This window comes from Manduca sexta, chromosome 11 (genome assembly GCF_014839805.1).
Source record: "Manduca sexta isolate Smith_Timp_Sample1 chromosome 11, JHU_Msex_v1.0, whole genome shotgun sequence".
In the NCBI taxonomy this organism is placed as follows: Eukaryota; Metazoa; Arthropoda; class Insecta; order Lepidoptera; family Sphingidae; genus Manduca; species Manduca sexta.
The window spans coordinates 3,389,377-3,409,647 of record NC_051125.1 but is presented as its reverse complement, the minus strand read 5'-3'; the positions used below and the strand labels follow the sequence as shown (position 1 = coordinate 3,409,647).

Here is a 20,271-nt window from a genome sequence, read left to right as displayed (position 1 = left end):
GGCTATCTAGCCGGCTGACAATTGAGAGTCGCTCGATAAAATAGGTATCGACGAAGGTCTATTATTGAAAATGATTGAAAATATATGAGCTGATATATTGGAAACTGTAATACATCAAAAAGTTAAAATAACAAGTAAAGATTAATATTTGTATTATGAAGGTTCAATAAATATTGTAATATTTGAAAATGTTTTGTTTTGATAAATTAGAAATTTTATTTTATGTTAGGTGTAAGAATGTTCTTCGTTTTTATTAAGAGCCTTTTTATTCGTGATTTTAGATTATTTGTGTTGAATATATTAGATTATGTAGTATTTGGAAGATTATTTCGTTTCAGTTTTGGAATAAATGGTTACAAAATGTTTCTGTTATAATTAAGTCCGTGAAGATTATTGTCTATATCATTTTAAAAGCCTGAAATTCTCATCTTAAGTTACATTTATGTTGTCAAATCCTTTGATGTCATTTTTATGTCAAGTTATATCTTCAACAATAATTTCATTGCGATCGTTAACGCGATGGGCAATTCAAAAATATGGTTATTTAAAGCCAAAATCTTTATTTCTAGATGAACGCCCTTTTAAATCAATAAACACAGGCAACAGCGATAGGATTTCGAATCCAACAAATAAAAAACGAAAGGCTAGAGAAACCGCAGCGTAGAGCCACGGACACCGTTCAACTTTACTAAAAACCGGAGACAAAGTCCCACAGACATCTGGACTTATACAGAAACTTCCCTCGCCGAGAGAATGATAAACGCGCCGCATACAAAGAGGTATAAGTGTATAAATCAGAAAAAGTTCCCCGCTGTTAAATGTATGAAGTTGTGAAACAAAACAAAAGTAATAATTGTTATTTCGCTACTGTTCGGCAACTCAGTGAATAGTGTTGATTTATTTCAAATGTTTTGTGCGGTATGAGCCGAGGTTTATTCACGATGTCATTCGATTGCATGAGTTTTGATAAGTTTGCGGGTTTGTAGAAATTGGTGTTGTGCTGCCAGCTTGCTTGTACGAATTATTTGTGTATCTTTTTTTTGACCTTTCTATACCTTTGTTAGCTTCGCAAAGGCCGGCTACAGAAACACACCGGACTTTTGGGTGAGCGCTTTAGGCACTCGCAACCCATATGTGTATCTATAATGAAAATATATATAAAAATTTGTATCAATTTTATTTATATTCTCAATCCTCAATCCTCAATATTTTCGTTTGCAAGAACTATCTTCTAATACAAAACCAATATAAACATCTAAATGGGCAAAAAACTGTATAACATTTTTCACGAATTAAAAATATCTGTACAAGTGCATTCATTTCAAATTTGCATCTTGTGTTAAAATCGGTATAAACCTTTATACTTGGCAGCACTGTTGGAGCATTGTCAAAATATATGGTTTTAAATGGCAATTAAAAGAGGTTCAATGAGGGCGTTATGTGATGGGCAGTCTATAATTAGCATATCGGCTCTTTTTAACCGACTTAAAAAAGGAGGACTCTCAATTGCAACCAAGGAAAATACTAGCATAATAACATTGAAAGTTTCAGTACGCATACCGACGTATAATTTTTGCCATTGTGGAAATATTCAGTTAAATTTAGTAAACATAAAATGATGTTCCCGAAGTAAATCCGACGGACTCTATTACTTCCCTCCATTAATTCGAGGCTGTTCAAATTTTACAACCGTCCTAAGTAATTTCGTTTTATCAAAACGCGCATCATATGGCGTCCGCACGAATTGCATGAAATAAAAACATTTACTTTCCCTCTCATTCGAGCGCAGATTTTTACGATTTCATCTTAGACTATTTTTATAGCTACGCCGATAAATGTTCCTGAAGTTAATACAAATTCGTAACAAAACAAACATTTTATTGCCACCGTATTTTGCGGAAGGCCCTTGTTTGCATCTGATAGTTGAAAAATTTAATTAAAATACATTTAGAGATAAGCAATGGAAGAGATTGGGGTCTGAATTATTATGGTTTAAAAACCGTTTGGAATTGAGCTGTCCGGCTTGGTTCTTATCTTTTATTTTCTTTTTGCTGAATTAACTTCCGTTTATATAAACGTCTGGATTTGGAATGAAAAAAGTGTATAATGCGATTTGGTTTTGTATCTTTTAATAAATATTTGAGGTTTTTTTAATATGGCGTAAGGAAAACAATGACAGCACGGTGAATAGTTAATATTTTGATGATTAATTAAATAACCTTTATTGGTAAGCGAATAAAAGCCCATGATTAGCCATTAACTTGCAATAACTTGTATCCACTTCATAAATATGTAAAAAATAAACGTTCCATTTTCGAAAAGTGGTTTATTTAGATTATACTCTCCATGTGTGAGTTTCATGTATCAGGTGTTATGTAACCATTTAAAGACTTATCGTACATATAATAAGTGCTAGTTTATATTAAACCTATTAGTTAGAAAAGACGTAATATTCATATATCAATAAGTAGGTATTTATACTTCTTGACCCGTCCGCACTACTCGCCATCATACACCACGGGGTTCAACTTACATTAGTACCCATTGCGGGTAAGCTACACAAACGTAATAACAGTTATTTGGGGGTGCGTTATCATTGTTCTGCTCTTAATTATGACCCCATTACTTTCGCCCGATAGCCGGTGCATACAGATAAAACGTAGCGGACTTTATGACGCTTTATTTGTCGGTAATAATCCGACTGTACGAAAGAAAGGTTATGATTTGCAGTGTACGTTTGTGATTATTGACTCCTTTGTAGCTTCACTATTCATATTATCAAAATAAGTAGTCCTTTAATTTATTATTTTATATTTATGTACTCGTTTCAAATTGTACTTTGATTGGAATTATGCCGACACAGAGCTATTTACCACATACCTATATGCTACTACTCACTTCACTATCAAATGTAAATTAATGAAGGATATTTGCTTTATCGACCACGTCGAGATAAAGGAGTAAATTAATATATCCTTTTTTATGGAGATTATCCTCATGGATCTCTATGCATAGACGTATATTCTATAGACATGAACGTCCATATAAAGTATTTGTTCAAGATATGGAGTTAGAATTAAAGTTCGCTGCAACGCTAAAACATCAACTGTCGTCTAACCAAACTTGAAACTTGCAGTGCTAAAGCTCTTTAAATAGAGTATAAGTAAAATGGCAAGCAATACCGGATTGCAGTACACTTCAGTTGAACACAGGAAGTGTTCGAAATGCCAACCCTAGGACGTAGTACATACATATATATCGATGCCGTCGGGCTTATTCAAGGTATTCGGGTGTATTGGATATTCAGTGACTAAAAACCCCATGTTGGGCTCCAACAGCACTAGTGCTAATTCCATATTTAGCCCCCCCCCCCCCAGTAGTGGCCACATAGAGATCAAGAACCGTATTACCTTACAATAAAGTCCATAGTCGTGATGTTGCTATGGCCGAGTCGAACTTAACCTTGGAGGATGTACAATAGTATTACGAACATATTTGACGTTATTTATTAGGTATTGATGATTCTCTGACATCAGTAGTTTAAATGATTATGCGTACGATACGATTTGTATATGTGTGAAAGTAAGGCCACGTTGAGCATGATGGAGCGCAACTGTAGGGTCACGGCGCGACACGGCGACACGCGCAGACAGCAAAGAAATTGTCGTGATAAGCTCAGACACGCTCCGTCGCGGGCAACATCCATCTTTGTCTCTAAATCCTTATCTGGGACGCGCGACAGACGCCCTGCATCGCCTTTGCTTCCTGAAAAAATGAGGAAACTGTGTTATTGTGGTAGTAAGTGTAGATATGGGAAGTCGCTTACCATCATACGACCTGTTTGATCGTATATTTCATTGAATTGTGTAAATAAATATGCAGTTTTTAAACTCATAAATAATGTAAATATAAGATGGAAAAATAACGATAAAAAGAAATGCTGTCAAAAAGACATCTGGAAACTAAATATTCACAACTTTTTCACGGACATTAACTTGATGATAGCTAAACAAGAGAAGTCTATCCAAGTTGCCGTATTAACCCGAAACTTTCACAGTACACAGTCAATAAGATGCGACAGTTAAATGTTTATTATGTAAATCGTTTTACTTTCGTCCACTGCTGGATCCTTTAAACACAATTAAAGTTTCTCACAGACCTTTTGTTCTGAGCACAATTTAAAACGTGCCCTCTATTTATTCGGGACGTCTGCGTCAAAGAGTTTATTTCTAATAGAACTCTTTTGACTCGTTTGCACCTCAATTGGATGATTCCTTATCGTTAATTTTTTTCAGGTTATCTTTCTTTTACATAATTGATGGGAAAGTTTATTGAATGAAAATGAACTTAGAATATCAGATCATTGAAATTATAAGATCACCAATGTTCCCCCATTTTTCTAGTAATGTTTGGATTGAAGGATTATGAAGTTTTACTACTAGCTTTGGGACTTCGCTCTAGATATTATAAAGAACTAGTCGGTCAACAGTTTTGTCAGTATCTATTCGTAAGACATCCCGTCGGAGAGAAAACACTAAAAAGCTATAATTTAGTTGTTATGTCTCCAAGTCATTTTCAATTAGCACACTAAGAAATCCTCATATTGCTCCCACAAAATTATAGGTTGTTTACATTCACTCAGACGTGTTGAATAGCACCCTAACTACAATTAGCACTATACAAGATCAAAAACACTCCTCACGGAGTTCAATATGCATAAATCAGCGAGTCACCGTTGCCAGTTGTTGCGTGAAGTTGGACGCAAGTCGCTAGCTGAAGTTCGGCACAATGTACCGTCGGTTGCGGTTGCACGGCGTCTCAACTTAAATAGCTTGCATTACTTATGTCCTACATTTTAATTTATTGTTCCAAGTTTCTGAGTTTCGTGAGTTTCCTTGGGGTAAGAAATTTTGAATAAATTATCTACTGAGGAGATTGTGCGGAAAATGTATAATCTTAGGTCTTGGTGCTTATCAATTATGTGTTGGATGTGGATTTTTCCGACTTTTAAACGTGGTGGTGATCAGCTCGCTCAGGTGCTAAATTGTTCCATGTTCTACAAAAAAATGACGGCGAGCTGTTCTTAAACGCTACAAAATAAACATAAATTGTCCTTCCATAGCAAATTCTATTATACGAATATAGAGCAAGGACTCTAGAAAAGTATGTTTTCAATACTAGTAACTCATCGATAAGGATCCAAAAAGTTTGTTTTTGCAGCATAGCCTACTAAATTATCTCTTTATTTTAAAACGTGATCAAGAGTGCCTATCTCTAAAACAATCGATTTCCATAAGATCATAATGATCTAAGAGCTCCAAATTCTTTATCCCTAGCATTTCACAATTACACAAGATGGTCGTAAGATCATGCCCCAGTAGGCTGGGATTTGTCGTATCAGTAGGATCAGCGATTATAGCACATGTTAATCCGTACACACCGCACGACACGCTAACTGCCAAACGGGCGGTTAGGGTGAACGCGTCTGTTAGGAGTTTTTTAGGTTGATACATGGCAAACATTATATTTTTTTAAAATACAGGGTACTACAGATATATTTGGATGGTTTTATTTTTTGTGGTTGGTTGCATGAGACTTAGGCTGGCTTGCACAACGACTTACTAAATATGTTTAGATCTAAACATATTTAAAACTTCGTGCTGTCACTGTGATTTATTAAGAGTTGAGTAAGACAGCACTATGAATAAAATATATTTATCGTTTATCATATTTAGTGAGAGGTTGTGCAAGCCAACCTTAATGTGTATTGATCACTAAATCATTTGAAATGTAAATTATTTATGCTAGTAAAAAAAGAAATACTATATAAATGCCAGGATTCTAGAAATTTTAATAAAAATAATACTCATCGATAAAATCTTCGCAAAAGCTGTATTATTAAAGAAATCGCGAGAAGATAAAATTTAAGTTAAGTTTCCTCCTTCATCTAAAACCGTGGTGGGCGCCAACAGAAATCCTAGTGCGAACTGTCTGAACTAGTTTCAGCCGTACTGACATACAAATTATTTTGTTCGCAACGAGTTTAAATTTTGAGATAAGTCGTATCACTTACCACGGGATCACGATACAACTATTGTATAGCTCGAAGTAAGAAGACACCAAGTAATATTTTCAATATGCATGTCTATTTGTTGGAAATGTTTTGAAATCCGGGTCATTTTTCGGCGGTATTTCGATTACTGCGTTGTCTACAAGAGCCATACTAATTTTAATTTATAAGTAATATGTACTTTTTAGAAGTCAAGAACAAAGTGAGCAAGTGAGTTTAAGAACGTTATATTATAAAACGCTGCGTGATGCTGCAGAGTTTTACTTTATTGGGAAGTTTTAGGATGTTCAATATTTAAATAGACTACCATTTTATTTAAACATTAAACAATACACACTATTATAATATAGAATGTACTAAATATTGGTACCCGGACGAATTATTATATATTTGCTATTTCGTAAACAATATATTTCATTATACATTTAATTTGTCGCCCTATTTCTAAGTTCTACTTCTAAAAGTTTATTCGAGTTTGAACCTTATGGTAAGAGTCGCGTGTCGCGTGACTGCTTCGTTTTAGCTTGTCTTGAATTTCATTAATTGTTGTCTATATATTTTATTTTCTTAAGAGGTCCCTAATATTTATCATCTTTTTATTGTGCGATACGTTTTACGTTAAACATTGCTTTCACTGAAATTCTATTTAACAAAATGTTATTTGGAAAATGCTTTTGTACGAGGGCTTATAAAACGTATGTAGACCTTATTTTACTTTCTTTAGTGATTCTAATATTGGAAGAAGCTAAGTAAACACTTTTTTGGGTCCTGAATATTTTTTTCTTTATATTGTAGCGAGTTTAACACACGAACAAAGTGTTTTATATGTTAACAGACTCTAAGAGAATGTCTAAAACATTATTCCTAGTTACTGAACGTATCACCTAGAAAGTTAAGTTAGAATAATATTGCTTATTAGTATTATAGATTAGATGATTGCCATTGCGGAGATCCTAGTTCTAAAAATAAAGGTTATAGAAAAAAAGAAATGTAGTGATAAGTTGACAGATGGAACAACTCAAATATCAAGGCTTATCGGGCACTTCTGTTTTATTGATGATTAAGAAGCATTTATATTTTTGGTCCTTAAATTTTTTCAACTATATTTAAATTACTGCTATATGCTTTACACTAAACTTTCTGCTTCTCTCTATGTATTCTACTTACTGCTACGACTCACTAATGCTATTCCCTTAAGAGATAGATTGAGTTGCAATTGCACTTATGATTTGGTTTTTAAAATAGAACGATAGCTTACTGCTTTAGTTCCACCCCGTTTTTACATTCCCCGAGTGGAGCGCGCGTTGGAATCAATTAAAATATAAGTGGTAATAACGTCGCAATAACTCTATTCGGCTATCATGGACAGCATCGACCCTCGAAGTTACGGTGGCATGTCACACAGTTATTAACCAACTATTACTGTAATTTGTGGGCCGTATCCGGGTATTAAGTTGCGTTTGTCTGTCCATGTGTCGGGAATATAAAATAATTGGTGTTTCGTGATGTTTCCTATTTTTGCCTAAAACGAAAATTGTTGGCTGGTAGGAATTGTATTTAAGCGATATAGGTCATAGGATTCCAACCCTATTCTGTTTTAATGTTTGCCTACAAGGAAAATTGAATAGTAGGAACCGTATATAAGCGATATAGGTGAAGGGATAGGATACTGATCGTTCATTTGGGACTAATTCCAACCAATGTAGCATTTTTTTAGGCGTTCCAATGTAGCAACATTTATATTTCGAAAGCGTTCATATTAAATGCAATTTTTAAGTCAAAAAATTATAAAAATCTCAAAAATTTTGGTCTTTAAAATTAAATGATTAATTTCCATGAGCTCGTTTTTAAGAGTTCTATCCAAATAAGTATAAATGATATTGGTTACATTTTTTGTCGAATATAAAACCTTGTTTGGACATCTCCTTGAGGTATGTATTCTCAAGGCTATTAGGGATATAATATCTGTTGTTTATGGACATAATCGTTGGTATACACTGTTTTCTATTCACATTGGCAGTTGTGTAGCATACAAGCGAAGGTTTGATTCATAAATGTTTCTATTTTATACAAACCTTTAGAATCTATTAACACATGATCTCCGGATCCACACAATACTTACGAGAAGTAAGTTAGTATAAAACATATTGTCACTTCACATAAAAGTTTATTTTGTAGCAGGCGTTTCTTGAAATTCCTAGTGACCTAATTTGACTGCTACAAGCGTTGTCACGTCTATCCATAAACGTGGAAGGATAAATTATTTTTTTTATTTTCGTTCCGTGTCTGTAATGAGAGATTATAATAACTTATTGCGACTAATTTCATTCTTTCACTTACCTTTTAAGGCATTTAAGATTTTATCCAAACTAGTTATGGTTGATGATTGATTGAACTTTATGTGTGCATCTATCAGGAAAAATATCATCAGCTGCAGAATGTCAACTGCTAACATGGGCTTCCTCCAAAGATTTCCAGATTGACCTATTGGAAGCGGCCCGCATCCAGCGACCTCTTGCGCCTTTTATTAGGTTATCTGTTCACCTCGTGGGAAAATATACTTAAAAGTATATTATTAATACATGGTAAATTATTATATATACCTAGACTTAGCATCGTAGTACGTAAACGAATCCGAATACACATTATTGTGGTTACTTGATATCTTAGGATAAAATAATCATACATATTATGCAAAAATTAAACGTTATAAAATGAGCTTTCCAAGGAAAACTCATTTTGCTTATTTTCCATTGTACTATGCACTAAATTTAACATCGTCTCGATGGTTTTAAATAACTGGAGATGAGTTTAAAAGCCCGACCGTTTCGATCGAGCCATTTAAATATTATCCGTTAAACCTCTCAAGGCGAGAGGCACTCAAGTAAAACGCTCGGCGGGCAAGGTTGGGAGGCGGTTGCAAATCTCAAAATCGCGAATGTATTGTGCCCGTTGATATTTCAATTCATTCTCGTCCCGGGGGCTGTCTGAATGTTCCTTTTGTTTCTTTGGAACAAACGCTATTTATTAATGGATGTGGTAAGTTTCTAGAATATTGGCATAGGAATTATGAAGTAGTTCCCGTCTGTGGTAGAAAGTTTTCTTATTGAATGCGATGGTTTGTATGCATGGCATACCATCGATTTCTCTCGCGGTATTGTTGCGCATTCATATTCACCACTAAGTTATGCTTGGCTAACTATTGTATGTGCAATTATTTTTGACATTTGAAATCTAATTGTAGACTTTTTTCTTTTAATGGCAGAGGAAAGGGGATGTGGATCGGGAGATTGTAGGGTCCATTCCCGGGTTGGTCCTTTGTATTGGTTTTCGTATATAATATGGTTTACCTGATAACGATTATGTCAGGCTACTGAATAAATAAAATCATTTCTGCAACACACGTGTGTCGCGTCCACTCTACTTTGGAAATAAGCACAGGCAAAAAAACATATTCAGGTCTGTTTAAAATGAAACTATAATCTCTTTATTCTTGACATTAATTGGCATGTGGCTGCCAATGTTCATATTTTGATTACCGAGAAGCTTTACCGTATCCATTATATTATTGTACATGTACCCCATTATCAAACGTGGCCTGCGTCTGACTGGCGATTAGAAACGCGGATTCGTAATGAATCTGTGATGTTTTGTTGTTTAAAACGAGATTCGTTCACTCGTTCATTCAATCAAGTTAATTGGGTTCAGCGCGTTCCATTTCGGATAAGAACGCTTTCGGATGATCCGAGTCGGAAATGTGATTTCCTTTTCGAGTGTTATTCAATTTTCATATGGTCTGGTTTGTTTATGAATTGTGTTTGCAAGTTACTGTTGGAAGATGAGAAATATTTTACATTTTTGTGTGAAGATTTTGGGGGACTGATCAAAAATATTTGAAAACTATTAGTTTCATCGTAGTGTGATGTTTTTCAGCATGAAGATAATAGTCTAGCTCTAGCAATCTACATCAAATGTAAGTTCAGGTTTGGATCAAAATTCGCTAATAAAAATAACATTTCGAGGGCCTGTTACACCAGCACAAAACATGAAAGTATTTAAAAGAGTTTCGACAAAAACTATGTTACTGTGTGGTCAAGTTTGGTCATATCTCAATTCAAAAAGAAGGAACCCATCATAACCTTTATGAGCAAAACCGCTTTACTACAATAGTTCCTCACAGCTCACGGTAAATTTATTTGATCCACGTTGTAATATGTTTTTCTCCAGCGTTAAGGAAATTGCCTGCATTCTGCAGCGAGCGGGGCGTCATTCATAATAGAGGCAATAAACGTTTTAGCTACTAAATCTGGGTGAACCATGGTACCTTATTTAATATGGTAATCTAGGAGATTTGAGCGTTTTTAGAATAATGTTTTGGGATTGGATAGAAATTGGCTCATTACAGACGTTAGTTTTAGCAACTACGGTGGATGCGATTTCTGAGAACAACCTTCCTAGCGGAATTTCGACGGCCAATATTAACAAAGATCAGCTAGGTATAAAGATGCATAAGTGTGTACAATGAAGATCAGCCAGCTATGCAGGAGATAAAGCAGAAATGGTACATAGTACACGGGTGCACATTATTCCTTCACTCATATTCCGCTGAGAGGACAATCCGACAAGAGCGGAGAGAGATCAGGCGCATGATTAGCTCCTGGCCATCCCATTCGCAATTTTTTCCCTTTAAGTATGCACTTATTGTTCTCTAATTTTGTTAAATGACGTAACATCAATAAACTCATTAGCTATTTTGGCCACTTATGTTAGTTATATAAAAACAAATTCAAGGAATTTAATATTATAGGACTTGATAACTAACAATTGTTTAAAAAAAACATGATCTAATTTTGTCTCGCACGGAAGGGTAGCCTTTGCATTGTATTATGAAGGATGAAGGTCTGACGTGTCTAAACAAAGATATTTAACGAATCACAGCATTTTCCTATTTCACTATAATTACGAATCCAATAAACTAAGCAATCTATATTGCACATATAAAAGTTTATATCTTAATGAGTTTAACTATAAGGATCATACTACAACCATACTTAATTACCTTTACAGTCGTCATAAAACAATAACCCTCCGCCGCTGTATGTAGGTCAATAGTACCCGGGCTTTTTATCGTCAGATTTCACGTTAGTAATACTAACATACGGCGCCTTTATTGCTGTTATAAACAAGCGCTAGTACAGATTATCTGTATCACTAGTTTGTACCGGCGACTTTACTTGCTGTTATCGTAAGTTCTTTTGTTGTGTTTCAGTCAAAGGTCGTAGTATTAATGTATGAAAGTTTAATTAAGATCTGGCTTGATTCGCCAGACAGGTAACCCATATTTGTCCATGAAAAAAGAGTGCCGAACGTTACTCATATTGAAGACTCTTCAAGTTATGTTTGTGAAATTTTTTATCGACGCTACGTCGTATAAGGCTAGTATGAAGTTTTCCTTTAGTCAATTAGAAATTTACTAATTTGGTCTATTCCACCTTCTTGACTAAGAATTTTAATATATGGACAGACAGAATTTTAGAATATACATTGCATTCCCACAACAGGGGGTCCGAATGACCAATTTAATCCAGTTGATCGAGCGAGCGGTAATGTTGGTAATGCGCTAGGAGGGTTTACAAACGAGCTCAAACAAATGTCGTGCATTCGTCAGGCGCGCGCTCATTTGCACGGGTCTAGCAGACCGCCCGCGTCCATCATAGTGTTAGGGGTAGGTGAATATGAAACAGAGATCGCTTTTGTATTTACGGGATCAGCAGTAAAAATAGAAAACGTTAGATTTTTTTATCTGAAGTCGTTTAATGCTTGAAAATGAATTTTAATATTTAAAAATAACTATGACATGTAATTATATTTGCGTAGAATTACGCTGACATTAAAGTTGTCTATGGATTAGGTGTTTCATAAAAATACTTCTACCAGTATATAAATATACCTTCGAATTTGCTTCAACCATTACTGATATATATAAAAAAAAGTCGTGTTTTGGTAACAGACGAATTATTCATGAACTTAGAAGAAACATTTATACCTTAATACCAAACCGAAATTTTGATTTCATATATTAGTTAAGATCGTCTCTGTATCCCGATAAATACTCTATGTCATTGTAATAAAGTCTCTGAAATGTATGGCTGGTAATATTATTTTTCATATTATCCGGCGTGCTTCCTGCAAGATTTAAAAACGGACGCAATAACTTATATTTCATACTCCATGAATAATGTAGGCCATGTATCAACTATTGGAATGGGACGCTTTATCCACGATATTTTAAAGGATGCATTATAAAGAAACTTAGTTTGGAAATGATTTTATGACTGGAAAATTGATCCGATGTTTTTATTTCGTAAATCATCTTTTTTTCTTATTATAGTTATTTATTTACTAGTTTTTGCTCGCAGCTCCGCCCACGTGAAGGAGTTTCATGGGATTGACAGACAGACATAAAAGGCGAATTTGTGTTACATGAAAAGATACAAAAAGCCTAAGATTTTCGGATTTAAAAAATTCATAACTTACGATTTATCTCCAATATAGTTCGTTCCTTTTTTATCAGATAGTCTATCGTCATGCCCGACCTAAAAATGAAAGATTTTGCAAATTTTCGCCCATTTCTACTTACATATTGTGATGGATGGCAGACCATATAGTGACAATGGCTTTTTATTCTGTCGTAAATATATTTTGCATAGAGCTACGCCGTATAAGAGTTGTCTGAACAAGTATTAGGATAATGGTGTGATATAATATTTTTTTGTGTTTAGGGTTCGCCAAAGTCGCCTTACTACACCTGATTGTGATGGGAGATGCCCAAAATCATGTTGATCGGCAAGAGATAATCGTATACTATACCAAATAATCTCAATTTGGTAAAACTATGCTGTTATTAGCTTTGCACTAAGGGGTTCGCATATTCTCACTTCAGACCAGTATAGTTCCTCTATAAATTATAGAACATAAATATTACCGGTCGCAGTCAAAAGCAAATTAATTTTCTGATAAAGTACATCGATTTTTAAATAGCATTTCTAGCTTTTTTAATTTACACGAAGCTTGTGCATTTTTCCACAGTATAAGGTTCCTAATTAAAATTCCTGTGGGTGGGGCGGTGGAAACTATTTCCCTGGGCAGCGTCGTATTTTCACTTGATAAAATCTGGACATGATTATTTATGTCATTAGGGGAGCTAACCCCATCGATATGCGTCTTTATATGCGGTTTGTACCGTTTTCAAAAATGGCTTTGCTTTTTGTTTTTTTGTTTTTCTCTTGTGTTTCTCTGTAGTGTTAGAATGTGTGTCTCTGTGGAGTTCGTGTTGTGTGCATATAAGCCGGTGGCGGGGAGGGGGAGGGGGGGGGGGGTCGGTTTTCGCGGTAATCAAAGCCCTATAGTGTAGGTGTAGGGGGGCATCTTCCGGAGGGACAAAGCTACGACATATCCATGCTTTCACTTGTCCTTCGTCGGTCCCCCCTGGTGGAGTGTATGGGGCTTTGTAGGTTTAGTGGTAGTGAATTTAGGGTTTTTATTTAAGTTGTGTTAAATGGTGATAGAACTGTCTGAATTAATTTTGCTATCAGGGGCGTAGGTACCGCCGTATCAGCCGTATCAGGGATACGGTGTCCCCGAGGCTTGGGGCCCCTCTTAGCTCATACTTACATTAAACTAAGCTGGTGCCTAAAAGTTCACACTACCTTGAAGAGCCCCTAACAAATTTAGATATAGGGCCCCTTATGGCAAGCTACGCTACTGTTTGCTATAGACTTAAACGTCTGAGTTAATACAATCGAATAAGTTTATTCGACGCTTTACGTCAAAGTACTTCGCTATTGTCTCCGTACAGAACAAGTCAATAAAGAAAACAAATTCCCAATAAACACAAGTTGTAAACGTTTAACACCTAACATTTTACCCTCCAATTCCAGAAAAAAGACCTAAAACCGTTTCTCGACCTTGCTCGCACTAACACGGTTAACTAACAGAAACTCCATTTGAACTAACAGTTTGTTGCCAACCGTACAAAGCCGTAAGAGTTAGATAAGTTTTTCATTCGTAAGTGGGCCGTGAAACAGCAATTTATGGTGTCTTAACGTCCAACCTGATAGTTGTTTACCGTTTAAAAGGGAAACTGAAATGTTTACCTAACAAGAATTCGATTGGACTGCTTTGAACTAGCTATGTTGGACTGTTTTTATCATCGATATATATGTACTACTAAATCTGGCGTTCCGAATACACTGTGTTCAACTGAAGTATACTGCAATCCGGTATAGGTTGCAATTTAACTATTTAAAGCGCTTTACCACTGCATGTTAAAAAAAAATGTTTAGACGACAACCGATGTTTTAGCGCTGCAGCGAATTTCAGTTCTAACTCCAGATTTTGAACAAATAAGTAGTTTATATGGACGTTCGTGCCTATAGAATATACATCAATGGTTTTTAGGTTTTCGAATGGCGAAACAGCTCGTATATCTGATGATAAACACTTAAATTACGCTGTTACCTAAAATTTAAGGTTCCGCCCGGCTTTCGGTGTGCGTCACAAAAATTAGATGTTAATTTCATTTTTAAACTTTTGTAATTTTAAAGTTAGAATAAAATATGAACTCAATTACTCCACCTAAACAAATATGATTTTAAATAATTAATACATACAGTTCAAATTAAAACCTTTCCGCTACAACTAAAATTACTTTGACCAATCAAATTATGATACGTAGATAGATGAAACAGGGCATTGCATCACCTGTCATTCGACTTCCTTCTCTAAAACCAATTGGAAACAGCCCGTCACGGCCTGTTATACTCAATGTGCCTGAACATCAAAAGGAATTATATTAATTGCCATGTCAAAACACGCTCTGTTACTATGGCTTATGGTCCAATGAATTTGACATTTTAATGAAGATCTTTAGTAAGTTATTAACGGTGTTGGAAGATAAATAAACCTCTGAACATATATATATATATATATATATATATATATATATATATATATATATATATATATATATATATATAGCAAAATAGCAAGAGTGAATGGTCGGAAGGGTGGTAATGGTATGGCCTAGATCAGGGAAAAAGAATAGAGAGGACTGATTAGTTTATTAGAGATCTTCTCTAGCTGTGGTCAGAAGTTACACGTGAAAGCAGAGGACTGATTAGTTTATAAGACACCTTCTGTAGCTATGACCAGAAATCAGACATGAAAATATACAGCAGCAAAAGTGTCTCTACCAGTGCGTTGACTTTCTGTAAGTTAGAGTTATTTCGCACTGTCGACTCGTCGCCGGCAATTTCGACGGCGACTGTGACATTCAGCTTAATATAAGTGTACGCACTTAGTCGCCGGTCGTCCCGCTAACTCGGCCTGTGTTTTGGTCGCCGACCAAGAGTCGCTGCGACCAGCCGACTCGGCGCATTTTTCTTAATTGTTAGAATTATTTACGCGGTACGACAGCGCTCTGAGGTCCTGGATTCGAATCCCGGGTCGGGCAATGTGATATTTGGGCTTTTCTGCTCAGTATCAGCCCAGCGGTAAAAGCGGCGATAGACTAGTTGGTTGAGGAACGGACTGCCGAGACGAATATCCGCAGGTTCAAATCCCAAGGGCACACACCTCTAACTTTTCTAGAAAAAATATGTGTGTATTCTTTGTGAATTATCGCTTGCTTTAACGGTGAAGGAAAAGATCGTGAGGAAACCTGCATACCTGAGAAAATTCTGTATTAGGGATTTTGGAGGGTGTGTGAAGTATATTCTCTCTCAGTAGTAGAGGAGGCCCGAGCCCAACAGTGGGACAGTATATAATACAGGGCTGTTATTATTATTATTATATATCAACCCGGAGTCTGGAATTTGTGTCCGATATGGCGATAGGTTCGCCCCTATCACATCATTGGACGGAACAAACTTGGCGAAAATTGGGTGCCTTCGTTGCGCCTCTGCATACCCCCCTTGGGGGATAAATGCGTATTGTTGTGTGTGTGAATGTTATTTACATTATTTCTGTTAGGAACAGCCTTTCAGGACTGCGAGCAGAACCACTAGCTTATAAAATTATACATAGTTTTAGAGCTGCTGTTAAGCTAAATTTAATTAACAATTCTGTTAATCTTTAGTAACGTTCCATCGACGGAAGCGTTTCCAAAAACATTGTATTACTTTGTATATGGCTTTCACCTTGTTAGCTCCGAGATGACACTAATTAAGGACCGCTTCATGCCATGTGCCGCCAAATTATAATTACATTCTGTGTAATTGTGATGATAGTGATATGTTCATATTGTGCGGTTTTTATTTATATTTTATACTAGGTGTTGCTCGCGGCTTCGTCCGCGTGAAAAGCCTTTCCTGCGAAAAGTTCCTAGATCACTATAGGGATGCATAATACCACGTACACAATGCCAGCGACGTCTGTTTAAAAAATCAAACACAAAGAAAAACCCTACCCGCAAATTATCATATTTTTTCTTAAAACTACACCTTGTTGCTCTTCATTTTAAAATTTACACATTAGACCTTAGAACATTTTCATATTTTCGAAAATATTTTTTTTTCCACAAATCCTTTCATCTAGCATGGCGACGTCCACCGGCCCGCAATATCGCCTAAAAGCCCGTTTTACGAGTCCCGTTCACGAACCCCCGTTTCTAATAAATTAAACGCAACGGCCCTAAATAGACATGCTAATTTCTATTCTTTATCGTGGCCTCCCATTGTTTCTTTTGTCACGCCGTTCTGATTTGTTTCTGCTGGAATTAAAAAGTCCAGATACCTGGCTATATCTGTATTACGTGTTTTGTTTTGAATTTTGCGTTCGAAATTTAAAATGTTTTTTTTTTTTTTTTGTAAATACCAACCAGTCTGAAAGAGATTTGTCATGATTAATGATTACTATCAGACTTTGGTGTCTGTATGATAAACAGAAGGCCTTAACATAATCTGTACTTATATAGGTTGGAAAATTATAAGAGCTAAAGCGATTTTGCGGCCCATAGACTGAAAATTTTAGAGACTTACAGAAGAATTTTTGAGAGAACATTACTTCTCTCTATACGTACGGTCTGCAAAAGTGACTAGAGGCACGTTATGTCATGCGGATGAGTTTACCACACCCCATTATGGAAGGGTTGCATCATAATCTAATATACTGGTTGATTGCGGATTGTTTTTTATAGCCAAGCTGTCTGGTCAGCCTCTTATACACGTAGTGACTTATACTATTGCCACACGCCCCTACCAACAAGTTTTACCGCTCATGTATTTATTCTGATTTATTTAATTAATCATAAAATTTCATAGTTCGTTTCATGACAGTTTTAGCTAGAAAATTTTATAAACATAATTTTTTTCTAGATAAAATAGTAGAAACAACACGATATTATTGATTTATGTTTGTGGAATTGGCTTATGGAATTTTTACTACAAAGGCTGGTGTCGACTTACATTTCTTTCATATTTACTACATTTATTCCTATTGAAGTTTCATAATAAAAGTTTAGCAGAATTAATGCGATTCAAAACGGCTAGATTGGACGAACTAGTCAACGCTATCTGTAACAGCTTTAGTCATGTTCAAAACAATACGTATATGTAAATCGTACTTGATGATTGTGTTGTCTGTACTCTGTATTTACATCGCTTGACGACCTCTGTGCAGCGAGTAAAGAGTTCCCGCATTGGCACAAATGTTTGTTTAATTCGCAAATATTTGCACTAGCTCTGCGTGTCGTGGGATCAGTTGCGATACCCACAAGGATATACCTAGTTGGAAACACAGCACTACCCTGTATATTTATTTAGTCTGTTAAGTAGTTAATGAATGCTAGAGAACGATACAATGTTTTTAAAATGAATAATTCTATTTATATATAGAGGCACGGTAACTCTGCACCTGATGGAATGAAATGTCGATTGTCGGGAGATGATTACCGTTCAACAGTCGATATAATTATGCCGGCCTGTCGGTACGGGATATACACAGGCTGATTCCGGAACGTGACACACTCATGTGAGTCGTTATGGCGGATTTAACACTTTGTGTACGGTGGTTACTATCCGGGAAGATATAAAACAAATCCTACCACCAGCAAAATATAGTTTTTATTTTTCTAGCAATATACTTTCATCCATTTGGCGGTAGTTAGGAAAATGAATAAACCTAGTTCCCTATTTAACAATAATTGTAAACACAAACATTTCCATTATCTAAGACGATGTAATCTCCTGTCACATTGATTGTACATACCTGAGGCTGCAATTGAAATTTTGATTATAACCCGCAAGCGTGACGCGGCCTTTAACATTTAATGTGGCATAACATCAAAAGGCAAACTGTAATTAAGTAAATTGCAATGTCAAAATTGTTGGCCTCGCCGGTAATTCAGTTCATTAACCTTTGTCTAATGTGTCGTTTGAAAATGGGGTCAGTAGGAATGTGCATTATCACCGGTGCTTGTTTGGGGAAAAAGTTAAAAATACTTTTGATGTTTTAAACGTATTGGGATAGGTATTAGTGGCGAAAGTTGAAAATTTCCGAAAGAGAACACAACATATAGTTACTAATATGCATAAATGTGGTCTGAAAATCGTTCTGCTGATAATTAGATTCTACAGAAATTCTACATAAGGGGAAGCCGGCAGGAATTGGGTTAAATGGGCCCTTTGCCACTGCTAGGTTTAGTACAAAATATTTGAAATAGAATTTCCTGATAATGCAATTTATTTTTTAATTCTATCATTCTTTTGATTTTATACGTGGTCTTTTTGGCAGGCAGCTGGTTGTAAACAAATAAAATTATTTTTGAAATCTAAAGAAAGTGATAGATATTTCGATAAAATTTTCTTGTTATACGTAATCTACGTATGCCAAAGCGTATGATTTACCCTTTCTCAATTCTTCTTCTTCTTCTTCAGTCTTCACCTAATGTTGAGTAAAGGCCTCTTTCTTATTTCGCCAACTACTGCGGTCTTGGGCTTTCCGAATCCAGTCTTTCCCAATTGCGTGATCATAAATCTTAATGATTAGAAAATCTAAATTGTCTTGTCCATAAAGCTACTTAACATTCACAACTCGGTACTCGATCAGTGCGGACGTATGCATTGTCTCTGCTTTTGTTTTATTTACCTTCTGATTGTTTAATGTTTTGGAGTAGTTAAATTAAGTAGTTTATAGGTATTTCAATTTAGTTTCCATACAATTTATGTTTATATAACTCAATTAAGTATAAGCAGATGTTTATATTGTTAATTGTCTTTTGTAGAGTCGTTTCCGTAGTATAAATTCAATTAGGGCATAGGTTTAAGGAATACAATCTAGTCTTAATGTAATTTAGTGCTTAAGTATTATTTATAATGATTGTGTTCTGTGTTATGCCTATTGTTAAATAATAAAAATACCTGGAAAGTCATCACCGCAATTTTAAAGCAGTTTTTATTGCATTTTAAACAGTTGCACTGCCGGTGAGTAATTATACGACAGTGTCAGTTTAAGCCCCACTCAGACCGGATTACCGCATCTCGTGTGGATGCGCCACTCCCCCTGCTTTTTCTTTTATTGCACCGTATGTTTTGTTGATTTTTCTCGATGTTTTGTTCCATGCTCTTTGTTATATTTGTTGATTTATTAATGGCGCTTATCTATAATAGTTGTATTTAAAAGGATTTTAAAGTGATCTATTAGGTTTTGTTTAGTTTTCGTCAGAGAAATACATCTGCATAAAATAAAATTATGACTATTTGTTCAATTTATTTATTGTAGGTTCAAAGACTGCGTCCTTAATGGTCGCGGCCACAAATGATAATGTCAAATAGTAAGTGCGTAATCAATCGAGTCGAACTTAAATATTTACATATACAAATGATTGAATTTAGAACTTTTTTGGCAAATTCAGACTGAGAAACGAGAAACACCTTAGTTGGGGCAATGGAAATTTTTGTCTGATATCAAATATGGTTAGGATTGCGATAAAAAAAAACTTGAATTGTGGATGTAAAAACAGCCTTGAGTCTACCCAGTTACGTAGATATGTGCTTTATACGAATATATATATAGTTCGAATTTAAAATTCTGTTCCATTTTACAAATTGCTCATACAAAATAAAGTTATGAAGGCTTGTTTTTATTAAGCTGGGGTGGACAGCGCCCGGAGGCGTATTCAATATTGATATAGCGACAACGTG

The 20,271-nt window shown here is 35.4% G+C and overlaps 1 protein-coding gene and 1 long non-coding RNA gene across 6 annotated transcripts in view; one reads left to right on the top strand and one right to left on the bottom strand.

Annotated features, from left to right (window-relative positions):
- Positions 1–20,271, top strand: part of LOC115452964 (uncharacterized protein CG43867) — a 341,602-nt gene that overhangs the window by 56,805 nt on the left and 264,526 nt on the right. The window lies entirely within an intron of this gene.
- The window catches only part of LOC119188990, a 32,009-nt gene continuing 14,047 nt past the window's right edge, over positions 2,310–20,271 (bottom strand). Inside the window, exon 2 of the long non-coding RNA XR_005112193.1 lies at positions 2,310–3,765. This is a non-coding gene — a long non-coding RNA (uncharacterized LOC119188990). The remainder of the gene's footprint in view (positions 3,766–20,271) is intronic.